The 18993-nt window shown below is 33.6% G+C and overlaps 1 protein-coding gene across 4 annotated transcripts in view; it reads left to right on the top strand.

Annotated features, from left to right (window-relative positions):
• Positions 1-18993, top strand: part of Egfr (epidermal growth factor receptor) — a 261795-nt gene that overhangs the window by 179959 nt on the left and 62843 nt on the right. Inside the window, exon 1 of one of the 4 annotated variants that reach the window (XM_089649857.1) lies at positions 11932-12191. The exons of 2 other annotated variants lie outside the window; for them this stretch is intronic. The gene's annotated coding sequence lies outside the window, so the exon portion shown is untranslated. Of the gene's footprint in view, positions 1-11931; positions 12192-18993 lie in introns of those variants that run through there. One more of the 4 variants, XM_089649858.1, reaches the window with a different exon arrangement.

Below are 18993 nucleotides of genomic sequence, written 5' to 3'. Positions count from 1 at the left end.
GTTAACAATGTTTTTTTCAGAGGCAACGTAATCATCATAAGTAAAATTTGATTATGTATTACTTTCATTACTAAAAAACCAATCCATTTTTGTTACCTCTTTAACAGTTTAACACTACTTTTACACTATTCTCACACTATACTCACTATTAATCTTGGGGGTGAATCATAATAATCTAAATGGCTGAAAATTAACAAACCTATCTAAACATCTAAGCTGCCCATCTAAGCTACCTAAGCATCTCGAAAGCTAAGGATTCATGGTGTCTGGGGGTAAAGTGCGGAGGTGATTCTACATGATATAAGTAAAAAAGGAAAAAAAAACTTTTTTAGAAATTCCACCTTTTTTTCCCATCCAAAAATATTTGTCCATGGAAGAATATTTATTTTCCCATACAAACAAGTCAACTTTTTTACTTAGTATATAAGTATAGGAATTTTGAAAAAATATTTTTTTCTTATAGAATTACCCCCCTGAAGTTATCGCACTTTACCCCTGGACTCCCTGTAAGATCGTTGGTAACAGAGAGTACCACGAACGGCATGTACTAATAATGAACGGTGAAAACTTGTACAAGGTTAATAAGATAAAGTACCTAATTGGGAGTAATTCTAAACTCAAACAATTGAAGAAAATACCGATATTATTGCCTAAAAATGGTTAAAAGAAAATAAATGGTTCCCCACGTGTAGACTACTGTTCCAGTATTATCTATCTCAGTAATTTTGGTAGCTTAATAAAGTCAAAATAATTCAGAGGAGTACAAAGATACAAATTTAGAAATGTAATAAATAAATCAATACAGAAAATGCTCAATGAAGTGTTAATTAATTTTCTGTAATGTTTTAATTTTTATCTTCAAAATTTTTAACAATTTACTACCAACCTACTTCAGGGACAAACTACAATATAATAAAGTCTTTCACTAACACACAATACAAAACAAAAAACCAAAAAAATTAACAAAACAGAAATACAGAATTGATTACTGCACAAAGGAATCTAAATGTATAGCTTAGTTCCTACTGAAATTTAAAATGTACTTAATTTAAAAAACTCAAAGAAAAGTTTTAAAATTAGGTACGTACCCATGTAATAAGTATTAGAGATAATTAAAAATATACCTAAGTTTTTGTTAGACCACATGGAGTGGATCTATTTTAGGAGTAATAAATAAAATAAAATCAAATCATACGGTGGAAGAAATTTAATAAAAAATAGGGTCCACGAATTATGAAAGTACAGAATTTATCTATTTTAAAAAAACTACCTTTATCCGCCAAAGCTCAATGACGTGTAGGTTCTGTTTTAAATTTTGACTTTTTTATTTAATGACTTCGGAGGGGAAATGGCTGTTACAAAAAATAACTTGAATTAAATTTTTTTCAATTGCACAATTACAGAAACTCTATTTAACACCTATTTGGTACCTTTATTTTTGATACTAATAAATTGCCAGTGGAATGCCAAGGATATGCCGTAAAAATCCGAATTTTGTCACATGAGTTAAAATGAAGTAGATAAGTATATCGTTAAACCAAATTCTTCCCTAAAAATCTTTATTTTTACGTGTTACTAGTATCACTACAAGGCTTCACCCAAGTTCAAAGCTACTATCTTATTTTGGACAATTGAAAAGATGTTACTATTTGCTTTCTTTTGCGAAAACAAAGCTGCGCACATTTCAAGATACTAGAACTTACTGTACGAGAGCTTTTGCTGCTTTCTAACGCTCGTATAACAACACTGTTAATTCCAGTAATTCTCAAATTTTGTTTAATTTTTATAATTATAATTTTTTTATACCACAAGCAATATAAAATTTATGCCAAGAAAATAAACCCCGGTATCAATATCAATTATATAGCTCAGTAGAATGTACATCTGTTCACTTGCTTCCTTGTTTGGAGAAGAAGAAGTTGCTTGGGTTCCAACACATCGATGACGATGAAGATTTTCAAAATGCTTTGACAGGTTGGCTACGTTCTCTCAGACGGCCGAGTTTTTTTGCTGAAGTAATTTGCAAGTTGGTGAAACGTTGTGATAATTGCTTGAATTTAAATGGCGACTGTGCTGAAAAATAGTGGAAAGCTGTAAAGGGGCACGTACTAAAATATTTTTTTATCTATTCCCTCGTACTTTCTATCCGGCTAGAAGTATTTGGTTCATTCGATCGTGTTAAATCTTCCTCGGACGTCCCCGACTTCTTTTACGTTTCACATCGTTATATATTATGCTGAAACTCCTTTCTTCATTCATCATGCCTAAATTTAAGAATCTCCACATTTTTCAAACGGTCATACATGATTTTACCAAAGATTCGCCACAGTGATCTAATTTCCAGTCTGCTTTCATCCATCCTCTGCCCCACAGGCACGCAATAATAATTTGTCTATGTAAGTTTTTAAAATTTTCTTTACCCAGTACGATGCAGTTACTTTCCGAACAGCCCTCTTAATACAAATCTTTAAAACAGTTATTGAGGGAGGTTTCTTGTTCTTAATTAAATGCCTCGTGGTGCCTATAACATACAGTGGATCAAATGCCTCTTAAATAAATAATCAGTTTATGGAAAGCTGTAAATTTATTAAAACTTACATGACTGCTATGCATATTATTTATACATGGATAGCTTCATCCCGATACAACGCACGTGAGTCGTTCCCAACTAGCAAGGAAATTAATAAATGCCTGGACATTGATGGGAAAACCGAAAATACATTATTTTTGTCAATTGATTCCATGCACTTTATTTTGCCCTTTTTACTGCTTACTTATTTATTTACTAGTTGGAAACGGCTCACGTACGTTGGACGAAGCTGTTCAAGTTTTTAAATATTTCAACAAATCGAAGAATAATTTCTATTCCTTGTTCAAAGCTCTATGGGAAAATAATATAAATCGATTCGTATTAGCAGATTTTTGTAGGATTACCTGCTATTACTTACTTTAGGAGATTGGTTGTCTTGGCAAAACCTACTATTTAACTAACTTTTTATTGAGGGAATTTTGGATTTCAATAAGAACCAAATGGCAAACTTCGTTTGATAATTATTTACAATTATTTCACTAAACTAATATTTTAAGTTTTGAGTAGGTACTTAAGTGTTGCATTGCCAGACATATGTTTAAAAAATTTACTGCGTTGGTTCTTTCTTTATCTTTTCTTTATAACATCGCTTTCACTTAAAACCCAAGAGAGTTTTTTTAAAGGAATACTAGACGTCCAAACATTGCATTAAAATAATCTTGGTGTGATCCTAAAATAAATAATTCTTTAATAAAAACAGTTCATACGAATTTCTCCGCTAAATAAATGTGTAATAAATAGACCTATAGTATATTTTATTTAGCTATAAAATTTCAGATTTTACATCTGGTTAATGTCAATATATTATTATTCCGTAAAATAAAAATTGAAAGATTTTGTTTCACATAATTTGGTCGCGACAAGTTTTCAAGCCGCCTGATATATAAATTCTGTTCTTGTCAATCATAATTTTCTTTTCCCGAGATTTCATCTCCCTTCTTGACTGATTTGTTCCTTCCCAATCATTCCAGGCTGTAACCAGCCCCCATCTGAGGCGCGATCTTTCGCCTTCGTACCTTCGCTTGATATTATATTATAAGACTGACCGCAGAAAGCGTAACATTATAATAAATCCTGACCCAGCAATTATGAATACATTAAGATTCGTAGTAAATTCAAAAATCCTTAATCATTCCATCACCACCAATCTGCTACCCCTTTTAATGCAGTTATTTTTTGGTGAGGTGGCAATTTTTCTTCTTGAGCCTGGATTCCTTGCAACTGGATGTTTTTGTTAACACGGATCTCAGAAATTTATAGAACAAATGGTTCCAACCTTTTTTCCTTTTTATTCAAGATGGGACGTTGCCACATCGCTGATAAAAAATATTATCTTGCCTGAGATGTTTCCCAGAAACATTAATATGTAAACCTTTTATCACTGTCACGCATGTTTCTGTTTATGGCAGTGATGCTTAGAGGTTTCCTCAAGTGATTTTTATTTGCTTATAAATGTATTTAAATATTTACCCCAATACTTAACACGACTCTTTAAATAATGCAACGGACATTTAGAGGAGTATTAACATCTCATTGTATCATTTGTTTAGCTTTCGCAACCTCATTTGATGTCCTTTCTTCATTCGAGGGCTTATGGTCACAATTTGTAATGTGCAGATTACTTTTTCCTTAAAAAAATTTATTCCTCTATCACAAAATCCTTTTTTCTGCCAATAGGTTTAAATTCATTATTTTATAAAATATGAATCCTACAGATTTAAGTACAAGCTAATAACTCCAAGGTTGATCGGTTTTGGTGATGCAGTGTTCGCGGTGATCGCTGATAAATTATAAGATATGCTTATCCCAAATATTATGAAAAATATAACTCACGGCACGAACGAGGCATACCGTCATTAAAGCCAATAACAAACAGGTACATACTTCGATTCCAAATCGAAAACAGGTTTCAAATCTTTCCGTTGGTATTTATGGTTGTGCCAAAAAACACACCGGACCAAATGCGTACGCGATTCGTAAACATTTCCGTAGACCGAGGATTCGGTATGTAGTTATTATAATTTATTGATCAAAGCCACTTTTGTTTATACAACATATTACTCTAACTCGTCATTGCAAAATCTCTCTCTCGAGTCGCAAGCTGCGCGGGACGTAATCCCAGAAATAGTATTGTGGTTTTAGCGAGCCATATATGCCGAAATCCCAGGGAATAAGGCTACCCTGTAAATGTGGACACGATATCGCGAACAATCCGGTTCAAATAACTAATCGATGATGTTTAATAAATAAGGTATTCGAACTGAGCGTTTACTTCAAAAGAGTCAGACGACACGAACAGCTTCAGCATAATGGAGATAAAGGGAATCCACCAAAAGAGTCACATAACACGAATAGCTTCAGCATGATGGAAATAAAGAAAATCCACCAAAAGAGTCACATAACTCGAATAGCTTCAGCATAATGGAGATAAAGGAAATCCACCAAAAGAGTCACATAACACAAATAGCTTCAGCATTATGGAGATAAAGAAAATCCACCAAAAGAGTCACATAACACAAATAGTTTCAGCATGATGGAGATAAAGGGAATCAACCATTCCAGAATTCTTCAAGTTATTCAGCTTCCGTTTCCATGAATTATCTCATAATTTATTAATTGTATTAATGTTTATTTTCTAGGGATGCTTCCAAGAAATGTAGTTTTCTTAACCTTATTTTCAGGGGTATAATTACAGTAATTACCTTTCGTACTAAATTTCACGTGAAGTATCTAACATGTTTTACATTGTCAGTCATGTGTATCACCCAGAATACTGTTTGGATTTACCAAAAGACGCGGCATATGCAAATTCACTCATTGTTAACATTGTTGCACACTTCAAATTGCAAGCTTCCATTCAGCACATACGCAGAGTGTTGTATATTCAAGAATTCCAGATACCACTAAAACTCTAATAAAACCCGGTAAGTTTTGTATACAAAGAAAGCTTGAATTGAGCACGCATAATGGCTGGGTGTAAGTTCAACACTTACACAATGGTAAATTGAGGATTATGACACGCGGTAATGTTCGAGACATTTGCAAAGCCTTCGCAGATTTGACGTGATGACCTGTAGAAATGCATTGTTCCTCCCCGCAGCCACAAGTCGCAGGCCTTTAAATTATTGTTGCCAACCTTATCAATACTGAAGCACGGCTATGGATAAATAAATCAGAGATATTTGCTTCTTGCAAATTAGCTTTGCTGGTTTGTTTGCGCATGTTTATAATCCCTGCATTATGTTGCATTTCTCCATGGTTCCTTAATCAACTTTAACTTTCTGAAAAAATATTACTTTCTTTACTTTCTGCACTTTCTTGCACGAATTTGTACGAAAACCCTCGAAGATTCATTGAAAATTCAAAACATTTGATTTGCCATAACGAGAAACTGATTTAAGATCGTTTCACAAAGTTTCCTATAGAATGGCAGTGACTGTCTTAATTTGGTAGTTGGTGCCTACTACGGTTTGCAATCCCACAATCCAGCGTAATTTTAGCAATATTGATCCCGGTATATGCAGGATTTTCATGTGTGGGATTGAAATAAAGTAAATTTAAATAAATTTTCAGTTTGTATAAAAAAACGATGGTCCTTTTTTGATCTTTGAAAATAAAAGAAGAACTGAACACGACGTTAGGAACATTGGATAGAGCATATCTATTAGAGATGAGATGAGTGAATAAAGAGATTTCTTTTTCAGAATGGGGGTATCAGAGGGAGATACCATCAGTTATCACATGTCTTCTTGGTGACATTCCCGCCAACAGCTTAACTACTAGGAAGAATTAGCGAACGAACTATTTTAAATCCATAGATGTATGTGTATCCTGAAAATGTACCTACATTAGCACTACTACCGACTGCAAAGTTAAGAATGTCGATCTGTACTTTGTTTTGCCAATGTAAGTCATCTATAGACAATCTATTTTCCGACAGTGTTACGCCATTTGTTCGTAATTAAATGTCGATAGGCTTGTGCCTATTGGGTTATTAGTGCACGTGATAACAGAACATGTAAATGGCAGTCACAAATAATTAGATAGGTACCTACTATATTACTTACTTACTTAGAAATACAAGATACCGACGTCATTTTGTATTTGCTTGTAAAAGACAAACAGCACTTGACTTGTGTCGACATTTGTTGTTATTGGGTAAGTACTGTATAAACTTATACATTGCACAGCCATGGAAAAGCCAGGATAAGTGGCGTAGCAAACGTACGGAAAGATTGGCATTTTTTTTCACTGACTGACTTTTTTTTTCAGTGGTTGAGCGTAATACAAAATTATTGCCTGTCGCGCATATTTTCTACTTTCCTCTCCTTGATGGTTTCGGCTATTTCAACACTTTTCATTGGTTGGGGATTATTTTACGAGACATTCATGTTCGATTATACAATAATTACAATTTTTTTGGTAAACTAATGTTTAAGACAAGATTTTTTATGCATAGCACAAAGGGTAACAATTATTTTATAAGCAATAATTATTAGCCTGAAACACTCATCCACAATGAAAAATCTCCTGATAAAAGATACATGACGCCAACGGGACTTGAGCCCGTGTCCTTTCGATTTCCGGTCGACAGCTCTGACCACTGAGCTATGGCGGCTTATCTCTTATCCGCGAAATAATTCAACATACACTAGTGTTTCATTCAACAATTACTGCTTGTTACATTTTTTCACCTGAAACAACCAACTTTATCGATAATACATTGTAAATAAGGCAATTTGCGATTTACTTTAGATTTCCTTGAGGACAGGAAACTACAAGTATATATATAATTAGAGACCTTTGCTTTTTTGGAGGATGGATGAAAAAATAATTTATTTAATAATAATTTAGATTTTGTTAGGAAGCTGAAGAATGAAACAAACAAAAAAAAACATGAAAAAAACATTGTGGAATATATCCACGAGTCAAATGTAAACGGAATTGATAAGCATTGTGACGTTTATCTTTTACGCGCAGTTTCACTGAGCATTTGATCGATAAAAAGGGAATGAGGGCGGATTTTTCATACTAATTCTAAAAACATTTTTGATGCTTTCGATACTATCAGTGTATAGAAAAACATTCAAAAGTTTCCTCTTTAAAATGATTTGCCTGAACCTATGTTTTCGGAATTGTACACCTTGTTTCATATCGCTCCAGTGCTGTAACCTTTCTTTTTTAATTTATTTGTTTTATTAATGGGACACTATTCGTAAAAAATGATGGAGGCCATAAATTGGGAATAGCGATCGATCCGAAATTGCTTTTTGACCGCCATATCAAAAACATGGTTGCAAAAGCTTCCAAGGCACTTCGCTCTATACTCAAAACCTGCTAAGATTTTAAAAATGTAAATCTCATAAAAATGCTATACCTTGCGAATGTATGTGATTCTTTGGAGTACGCCTCTCAATTCTCTTATCCCAAGAACGTATCACACATAGAAAAGATTAAGAAAGTGCATAGTTGTTTTCTACGATTTTCAGGACAATCGTCCTTATCTGAGTCATGAGGAATCAGCTGAATTTTTCAGGATTTCTTTAACCAATTTTTACAAAAAATAGCAACTTCTACGATGGATTTCCCGAAATTACTTGAAATAGTTTAATTAAGAATGCCCATTGGACAAACCAGACAAAATCACACACTATCCTTCAATGCAACCCTTACTCCAAAGAAAACACTTCGATTCACCGCGCTTCACACATTTTTTACTTGAAATTTTGAATTTTTTTACTTGAAATTACTTGAAATATTTATTTCTTCGTCTCGGAGATGGTCTGGTGCACGCAGCTCCATGGTGCCTCAACCGATCACCCATTTTGAGACGGGGTTACCGGTGAGTCGGGGTAACACAATCACGTCGGGGTCACCACTTTGGATAACTGGTGAGGAGGCACGGAATGAAAGACGTGTCGTGAAGGTCAGAGTGTTTATTTGATGAGTCAGGTAGCCGTGATGAGAGTGGACGTAGGACAGATGTAGTATTCTCCGGATGCAGGCGGTGATGGCAGGTCATGCGCGGGTCTGTGAGTCGACGCCGGGCGCTGGTGACCGGACTCGTTGTCTGTCAGGCACTGGCGATCTTGGCAATCAGTACTCCAGTGCTGACGAGAATGCTGAAGGTGCGATGGACCTTGTAGGAGGTTGAAAGGGAGCTGAGTAGACCAGTGAGGATGCTACGTGTCCTCGTGGTGGTCATGGTGCATGGATGAAGCGCTGGTCAGAGACGCTGGAACCAGGGCGCTGTAATCCATGAAGCGTTGGCCAGGAACGGCGATCTGGGCCAAAGCGCTATGATGATGTCCCGATGGAGTCCATGATGAGAGCCGGGAAGAATGTCCTTCGCGCAAGTGAGGTGCGCGGATTATCACTCGTTGAGCACCTTGTTAACTGATGGCAGATTGATGACTGACTGACTTCTCCATTCTGTCGATTTTAAAAGGTGAAGAAGCTTCTGGAACAATTTGGTTGCTATGTAGAATTTTCCAAACAAATAAATAAAAGAACATCCAAGAAGCTTGTTTGGAAAAATCGAGACTTCTAGAATTTCGTTTGAATGAAGTAGTTGCGTACCACTACAGTTCAATTAAGAGTTCCCATTGGACAAACCAGACAAAATCACACACTATCCTTCAATGCAACCTTTACTCCAAACAAAACACTTCGATTCACCGCGCTTCATACATTTTTAACATTGATTTATTTACCACAGCACCTCACATTTTTAAAACTAAAATCAAGAAATAACACTCACAAAATACATATAATAACTCTCTTTGTTAATCTCTTTCTTACATCATCTTAATAAATCTTACACACCTAAATAAAAATCACCTGCATTAGACTAGTTGTGATAAAGGAGCATTACTGTATAAATATGCATACATAATATATGTATTTGTATTGTGTCGAACCCATAATATTATGCAAGTGATCACGTGGCCCGTCAGACTGCCATAACCTCTTTCCAGTAAACACCATGAATGTAGATATATTTTGCACACGTAGATTTGTAGGGAAATCAACTTGTACACAGTATGTCGTAATGTTTCGGCTGAATGAAAACATTGACACTTTTGAACCGTTTCCGCGAATCGCTCAATGAATGATGGCCTCATCTTGTAGAGTAGATGATTTATAGCAATCTGCACTTCTCATTAAGTTCATACAAAAAACTGTATAGTAACTATGTGTATGTACATTGTACACGTTTATATGCTGCTTATACATATACATACATTATATTGTTCGTAAATAATGAAAAAATTACAATATAAAATAAATAAAAAAAGGTTATTGAGCAGGTTGAATTTAGCACAAAATCACTGGTCTCTCACTTCCGTATTTAAAATGCGACGTTGGACAGGTTGCGATATTTTTGTTCACTCATTGAATGTCATAAAATACAGAAAAAACAACAAAATCAGATGAATCCCGGTATTTGGTAAGAATTTCCATCAGATCAGGCAAGGCCGAATGAGGCCCTATGCCGTGAAAACTGGTAATTTCCATCAAACTCGGCGACATGAAAAGAAGGTTCTACGGCTTGAAGGTTGGTAATTTCCAGGAGACCTGGCGATATCGATTGAGGCTCTAAACCGTGAAGGCTGGTAATTTCTAACAGACCTGGCGATATTGATTGAGGCTCTAAACCGTGAAGGCTGGTAATTTCTAACAGACCTGGCGATATTGATTGAGGCTCTAAACCGTGAAGGCTGGTAATTTCTAACAGACCTGGCGATATCGATTGAGGCTCTAAACCATGAAGGCTGGTAACTTCCAACAGACCTGGCGATATTGATTGAGGCTCTACGCCGTGAATGCTGTAAATTTCCATCAGATCTAGCGACATCGATTGAGGCTCTATGCCGTGAGGGCTGGTAGTTGCCATCATATCTGACGACACCCAAGGAGGCTCTGTGCGAAGGCTTCGGCGGCGCTCATGTGGGCTCGTGTCGACACAAAGGCGGACGCGGGTCTATCGCCGCCCGCTCTCGCCCGATACGTCCGTCCCTTTCCGCACGAGGGCGCCATCTCGCGGCTAAACGCACCGCCATATAAAGAAAAAGGCATTGCACGTATGTACCTGTTTTTTCTGCCTCTGGGTGATTACCACATGTTAAGTCCGGGGATTTGAACCATTCTACTGACATATTGTTAAATGTTTTCTATACCACCTGACCATTTCCTACTATCAAGCTTCCCTACAATGCATGTTAAATTCACCCTCTTTTAGGCTTTCCTTATATTGTCAGCTTTTCCAGGCTGAATAAAGTTTCAATTTTTTCAAAGGAATTTTCAAAATTTACATATGCATGATAATCATCCGCGTAATACTTAGGGACCGGGATTCTATACGTAAAATATCAATGTAACTCTTTAATTTAAAAACAAATTCCATTATATATCATTATCAAGTTGGGTTTATTGTAAGTCATTTATTAAAGGTTAATATAGTAATATATTAATATAATTAATATAGCATTGTCTCTTTATGGTGAGGAAAGGCTTCTTTAATTTCTATTGTTTTATATCTTTTTTATCCTGTATACTTACTTATCTATGTAAAAATATATCTTTTCAAATATTAAATAAAAAAATAAATAAAAAAATATTCTTCGTTGTATTCCTGGCGCTTTTCTCTCAGACACGTATTTTTCTATCCGGGATTAATGTGAGAAGTTTATATTGGATATCCGTTTATTTTTGGATTGTGCATTTATAACTTCTCGTATATCAGATACAATTAATTAAAAACAAAATAATACCCCTATTTCACATCTTTGCAGCAGGATAGATAAAAAGTGGAATTAATTGCAACTTATACATAAGAGTATGTGTCTATTAAAGATGGCTTTTTTACCTACCTCCTGACAATAAATATATCTCTATGATTTATTTAGAAAAACATAATCCTTTTGACAATAAACATGACATTTATCGTGTGAAACTAGCTAAGGTAATTTGTTCTCATGTCAATTTGATGTCTTTTCGAGTTTTCGAATCAACTATTCGAACTGCTAGTGTGCTGACGCTGATTAAATACCTGTATGGAACATGTCTACATGTACACATGTATACACGCTCTCGAAGACACTGAATTCCAGAATCCAAGATGGCGACCACATCTCCACCAAGCAGCGCGCCAAGTGGGAAAGCTGCGAAGCCTTAACGTTCACCTGGTATTCCGTCCCCTTCACCCACCGGTAATCAGTAATCTCCCCTCTCGCTCTTCTAAGTCAAAACCTACCTGTGGATATCTTGTTCTCGTGAGCGCAAGGACCGCAGCATCTTATAGTGTTATTTTCATCTCTTCTCGGCCTTATGTTTTCCTAAATTTGTATATTTACAAAGCGCTGGTAATTTTAGACTTCAAATTGTGACAGTGTTTAAACAGTTATAAAACTTGCGCGGACATTGACAATACCTATAAATAAATCATGTGAGATTAAATGATCTATGCATCCCACGAAATTCGTTATCTAAAAAAGTCCCGTATTGATATTACGTAAAAATTATATTGTACATTTTGTATCGTATCGGTATATTTGTTATACATTATTTTAATACTGCATACTAACGTATGGTTTTCAAGGTAAGCAAGCTGATAAAATTATTCATACATTTTCATTTAATAATATGTTCAATAACAAATAGGCACATGTTAAGGTCTGGCATATAAAACTTCTCTTTACATTATTTTATATATTGTGCTGGTTTCGTAACATTTTGAAATGTCTACACTGTCCTTAGTAAACATCCTTTTTGGTTTGAAGTAAGGGTTACGTTTGGAAGTAATCAAACAGGATAAGGACTTGCCCCAAAGGGCGACGCAAACCTTGATAACTCGTCAAAAATAAATTTTAAAAAACAATGTTTTGAATTTTCTATGGATGGGTTGCTTAATCGCTCCTCTCTATTGTATAGAAATTTGAACGAAGGAATCAACATAAACAAGTATAATGAGTGTAGCTTTCATATATTGTGATATTTAACTTAGTCACATTTGTTCCACAAATTAATTATTTAAAATATTTGACATTAAACTTTCATATTTGTAAATATATTCATATTTCCGTCGATGATATCTCTACTACGATTGTGGCACGTACATACATTGAGAAAGATATATACCTATAATATATACTATATTAAATACATATTATACGAAACACCGATTAATATATATAATTTCATTTAAATTCTTTGGCAAAGGTATTTGAAGTATCATTTGAATGTAAAAAAACGTTGGTCCAATTTGTCGATCGAAAATATCTCTATGGAAGATTCAAATGCATTAAAAATATTTTTTGAATGTTTCATTTGCGGACCCATGTTAATTCATAATTATACTTGCCCACAGCCATTAGATTGTGTGTTCGCAGCCTTATACCCCCTATGACATAAATGCTGCATTAAAATGGCTTCAGATAGTTAATAACAAGCCTCACCCACTAAAATAGTTAAACACTCGCATCGTGGCCGGGCACGTGTCACGTGTCAAGGGCTACAGCAAAACCATCTTAAGCCAGGCCGAGACACTAAATCAAATTGGCCTCTTGAAAAACGGCTGCGCGTCTTTCTCATGCAAAACATAATGTTTGATTTGAGGTCAAATTACCCAACGAAACTAAAATAAAAATTATGATCTACAGTTATAACAAATATCTAGTACGGATATAGGGTACCTTATTTATTTGTGTTGTGATATTTGTGATGATGCAACTTCATCATTTTTTATTTTTTATTATTAAAAATTAATCTTTCCTCACTTGCTATGCTAACATGTAACTAAAAAAATTTAAAAAATCTAAAACATCGTAAAAAAATGCGTTTTTTGGGTTGAAATTTTAATTTGTTTGTAATTTTAAATTTAAGCACATCAAAATGCTTTTTTTAATATTGTATATTTTTCTAAATTTTATATTTCATATTTACATAGTCAGTAGGAAAGTCTATTTTTTTAAATAATTATCAATAATTTAACAATAGTTGCCAAATTTAATCTCTAAAATCACGAAAAATCGACTTTTTAGTGGCCTGAATTTCACAATTTAAAACACAATAAAATAGATCACATTCGTATAGATATTTACTAAACCTTTGAAATGTAAACTCTATAAAAACAGTAAAAAAAATCTCTTTGAAATAATTTATTATAATTATAATATTTTAATTTTTTAAATAAAAAATATTTGACAATCTTACATAAGTTAAGAGGCCGATTTAATTAAGTGTCCCGGCCTGGTTTGAGGTGGTTTTGGTTGGCGTATCAATAGGGTTTCTTTAATGTAGGCATGCGAACCTACGAACTTAACATTTTAATTCTTTCCATTTGAAGAACTTACGTTACTTATTAACACAAACTGCTGACGAAGCTCTTGAGATAAATTGATGTTATCAAACACCACCACTGTGAATCAAATAATCTTTTTCACCCGATATAAGATTAAATTGACCTCACTTCGGACATACAAATATGCCTACAATACACTTCTATCTATACGTACATACTTGCAGCAGTTAGCTTTTCCAATGCTTGTTTTTTTACATTATGGAATCATTCGAAATGAAAACCTTTTCTTCTATTTCACTAAAATGTGTATAAATAATAAGAATATGTATATGCAGATAAAATTATGTCTTTAAATTTAAATTCATAATATAGGTATTACAAAAAAGTTAGATTGTTTGATGACAAATAATCATCATTTTCTAATTCATCGTCATCTTCATTAGGAACCGTTTGCTTGGAGAATTTCAGCAAGTTATATAGTAACAACATTTAAAATAACAGAACATTATTTGAATTTTCATTTTCGAAATTGATTTTTTTTTTTTTAAAAAGACAAACATTTCCGGATTACGAATAACCTGACAATATTTGAAAATCTCCTACTACCACCACAGTAAGCTGAAAATGTTGCTTGTGTTGTGATGGAGGACTTAGCCAGCCGAAGAATTGAACACACTACGCCTGGGTGGGACCCAAACGCGATGTCAATTCGGCCACCGACCGGTCAGCGGATTATAATATCCCGTGAATTTTCAGTGGTGTAAGCTAGTTTTTACTATTTCCCAATGAGTTAGAAGAAAATCATTCCGGGAAGAACATTGTAAAATAAGAAGAAACATAATATATTATTATTACAGAGGCATACAAAGTTATTCGACTGCTCTATTTGACTAAGTCGTGTAATCTCACGTTATCAACCGTCTGGATTCTGGAGCCAAGTGTTCATCCATCAACACGGAGATTCCCGGTAAAGACGTGCTAGCTGTTAGCACTCTCTCTCGTTTACGACTTGCTTGCTGTATGTGCGTCCGAACTGTCCATTTCACGACGTCTTTATTACATCTTCCCAATTTGCATTCATTCCTCGAGGTCGTAATAACTCATTGTCTGTATCTGTTAAACTCTCGACACCTGTACCGAACGTTTACTCAACCAAGGCGGCTCCCTCATGAGACTGTAAGGAATCTAAAGTCGGTAACGGCTTGCAGCGCAGTCCATTGTGTCTTACCGCCCCATGAGGGAGGTACAATCAATTTCGCTTCCACTGGAAGAGAATCTAAAAATATGTGCCTTATATACTCAATTGTATAATTATATGAAATTCCCTTAAATCCAAATCGAAATCGAAAAAATCGCAAAGTAAGCATCGAAAATTATTAAAAACGTGTTTTGTTCTGATATTTAATATGTTATAGGCATGATAAAATTTACAGTGTATCTTTAAATGCAACTACAGGATTTGTCGAGAAATTCTTTCCCTCTATTTCAAACGATGTTTGATTAAATATTCTCATAATTTTCACTAAATTATTACCATTTTTAATATCAGAGCGCTACCTCTAACATTCGTATTTACATATCTACCTTTCGGTGACCGGATAAATCATCAAAATGATAATTCATCACATATTTAAAAAGTTATATGAATTAATGGAAAGTGATGAAACATAAACTTTATTAACTGGGTTAAGTATGTTAGGTTAGGTCAGGTTAATTTTTTGTTTTTAATGACTTTATATCTCTTTTTAAAGGTGTGTTGAATAGTCACTGTGTTGAGTTAGCATGGAACCCTACCTTTCAAATCATCTTTGCACGTTTACTACGGGGTCTTAATAATTAGTTTTTACTACTTAGTCTAGCTGTGGAAGTACGATATATACGTTACATGTATACATAACACATTGTATCGCTTGGCCAAATGTCCATACATCTTTTGCTTCAACAACAATATTTCCATATATTTTCTCATTTGAGACTATTGCCTCTGCTACGGTGGTAATGTATACATAATACCAATCATTGCCTGTACCAAATTCCCACACATTTTTGCTTACCATTTATATTCAGCGTCAATATTGCCTTATTCCGATTTGTTCTCTACGCAAATTTGCCAAACACCGCACTGAGCACATTTCTGAACACGATAACACAAAACAAACAAGCTACTTTTTGATTACAAACAATTCACACATTATATTTATGTGCATAAGATAAGCTTCTAAGCGTAGAAACAGTTTGTTATAGAATCACTGTAAACCTGCACAATACATTGAACCATCCACAAATTGCAAAAAATATGATATACTTCTCTTCATCGAGAAATTTTTCCGATAAATTTGAATGTAGTTGAATAGAGTGCAACACATGTGTGGTGTGTGCATTACACAACATGTTTAAAAAATATAAGTACCCAATGAGGTTGTTCTTACAAATCATGTATTTACATAAATATTAAATTGCTTTATCAATTATTATAACCGTGTCAAAATATGTAACTTTATTGAATGTCTGTCGAATACGTATGTGATTATTTAGTATCACACAGAAGGTGTTTGCAAAGATGTCACGTATTAAACAAATGTGCCTATTTGCAATATTATCCATTATTTGACATCATTCTATACCAAATATTTTAATTCAGGCTTTTACTACGACTAAACGACGACAACTCAGGTCAAACAAATATATTCTTTAAGGCGATGCCATACGTAGTAATGCAAAATCATGTGTTTTTGGTTTGAAATTTGGTAGCCTAGAAATGTTTCAGATGCTTTAATTAAATACTGCGAGTAGAATACCTCTTGGCCTTTGAAATAATCGAGTATTTTTTAGATAAATCTTTTTATAAGCCCAGAAAAAAATAATGTATAAGGCCTATGAAAACTGCTTTAAAGTTCAAAATTTCCTGCTTATGAACCCATTTTCGGTTATGATTTTATTGTATAATGTGGCAAATTAAATTATTTATAAAATGATCGAAAAATAATTATATATTTTTGCCTAAACATCAACAAAATAAAATAAAACGCACTTTTTGGCCATGTTTTTTTCATGCATAAATCAAAACAGGCGTGGCATGGTGTTAAGCGGGAATTTAAACCTTATCGCCATCTACCTAAGGCTTGTTATTGATAGCGGCTCAATTTAAAATATACACGACGTAGTGCATCGCCTTAAATGTGTGAATTGATTCGCCAGATCTAATTACAGCATAAATTAAGAATATTTTATTTTTGTTAGATTTACTTAAGTCAAACACAAAGCTTGAACAATTAAACTAGTTCAAAAAACGATTAAAAAATACAAGAAATTTCGGCTAATTACTATAATGATTTTTTTGGATTTACACCTCTATGGCGTTTTACAAAGCCAGAGAGAAAACTTGGCACTGTAGCAAAAATATCTGAGATACCAAAAATAAAATTATTTTTGTTAGATTTGCTTTGGTCAAACACGCAAGTATCTCTGCTGAATAATGAATCAAGTTCAAAAAGTTTCACATACTACAAGAAATCTCTGTTTATTCCAGTATTGATGTTTTTGGATTAGCACCTCTAGGCCGTTTTACAAAACTAGTAAAAATAATAATAATAATAAGTGTTTTATTATCTTTTTTTTAACAAATAGATATAATGATATCCTCACTGGGATCTCCCGTGCTGAGGATTTCATTTACATATTATGTATAGTTTAATTATAAGAAAATTAATATTACAACAAAGTTACATATGAATTTAATTATGAACATATATCGTGAAGTATATATATATATATATATTTTTTTTTTTAAATAATTTTAAAATAAGTAAGATAGTGTTTTTTGGTATATATACTAGAAACATAACTTAGCGCTGTAGCAAAAATTTTGTGCATAAATATGAACAAAGTGAAGATATTTGCTGATTTGTAAGATATACCGGCAAAAATAAACGTAAAGAAAACGAAAGAAGGATTTGTTTTCGGACTATAAAATTTGATGTAACATACATATTTCGAAATGTAAAATGCAAGGACCACAGGTTTTCCAATCAAAGCAGTGTAAAATTTGCGTGCAAACATCTCAAACTGGTACACACTATCTTTTTAATATTTCGGATACTTGATACTTAATTGAAATTAAATACTTTACAAAGGGTGGGGATCGTGTCATATTTTTGTATCTGCTATAAAATGTGAACCTTTTTTGGCAGGTAAGATACAATAAAAGTCATATTCAACATATATTTAAAGGTTACCAACCTTAATAAAATGATATTGTAATAAGTTAATCCCTTGCAATACGAGCTAACGGCTCTGAACCCAGTGAAATTTGACAAAATAAGTCTTTGTTTTCTGAACTCATTAAATAAATTCATAACAATTTTTTTTTAATAAAGTCCGATTTAAAATTAATTACCGTATGGGATTATGTATGAGTCAATGACACGTTTAATTTTGTGCTAATCTATGCAGGTACTTCTAATGTTTGGGTAAGAGAATTATTTAGAGTTTTGAGAGGATCAGTTCCACTTGAATATCTTAATGTAGATTGTATAAACTTCGCAACTGATTTCGAAAGGGTTTTCGGTATAATTTAGAGAATTTCTTCCGAAACGTTAAAAAAAGACTTATCTAAAAAGACTTATCTAAAAAATACTCTATTATTTCAAAGGCCAAAATGTATTCTACTCGCAGTATTTAATTAAAGCATCTGAAACATTTCTAGGCGACCAAATTTCAAACCAAAAACACATGATTTTGCAATACTACGTATGGCATCGCCTTAAAGCAGTCAATTTAAATTTAATTTATGTTAACGGTAATGAAGCGAAAATTAACCAACTACCCGAAATCAAATCGAGCTGAAACTCGGCAGATAAACTCGTTGTCGATGAAAATACATTCTATCAATCACGTACACAGTAGCGGACATATACGCATTTATTTAAAATTTGGATGACAATACATCATTTAATATACGCAAAATTTAATATAAACATCACCAAAGAAATTCTATTTTTCCCTTATTAAAATTTAATATAAACATCATCAAAGAAATTCTATTTTTCCCTTATTAAAATTTAATATAAACATCACCAAAGAAATTCTATTTTTCCCTTAT

This window comes from Hesperophylax consimilis, chromosome 31 (assembly GCF_061612785.1).
Source record: "Hesperophylax consimilis isolate HC1 chromosome 31, BYU_Hcon_1.0, whole genome shotgun sequence".
NCBI classification, from domain to species: domain Eukaryota; kingdom Metazoa; phylum Arthropoda; class Insecta; order Trichoptera; family Limnephilidae; genus Hesperophylax; species Hesperophylax consimilis.
Note: the sequence above shows the minus strand (reverse complement) of the source record. Positions and strands in the feature narration are given on the sequence as shown.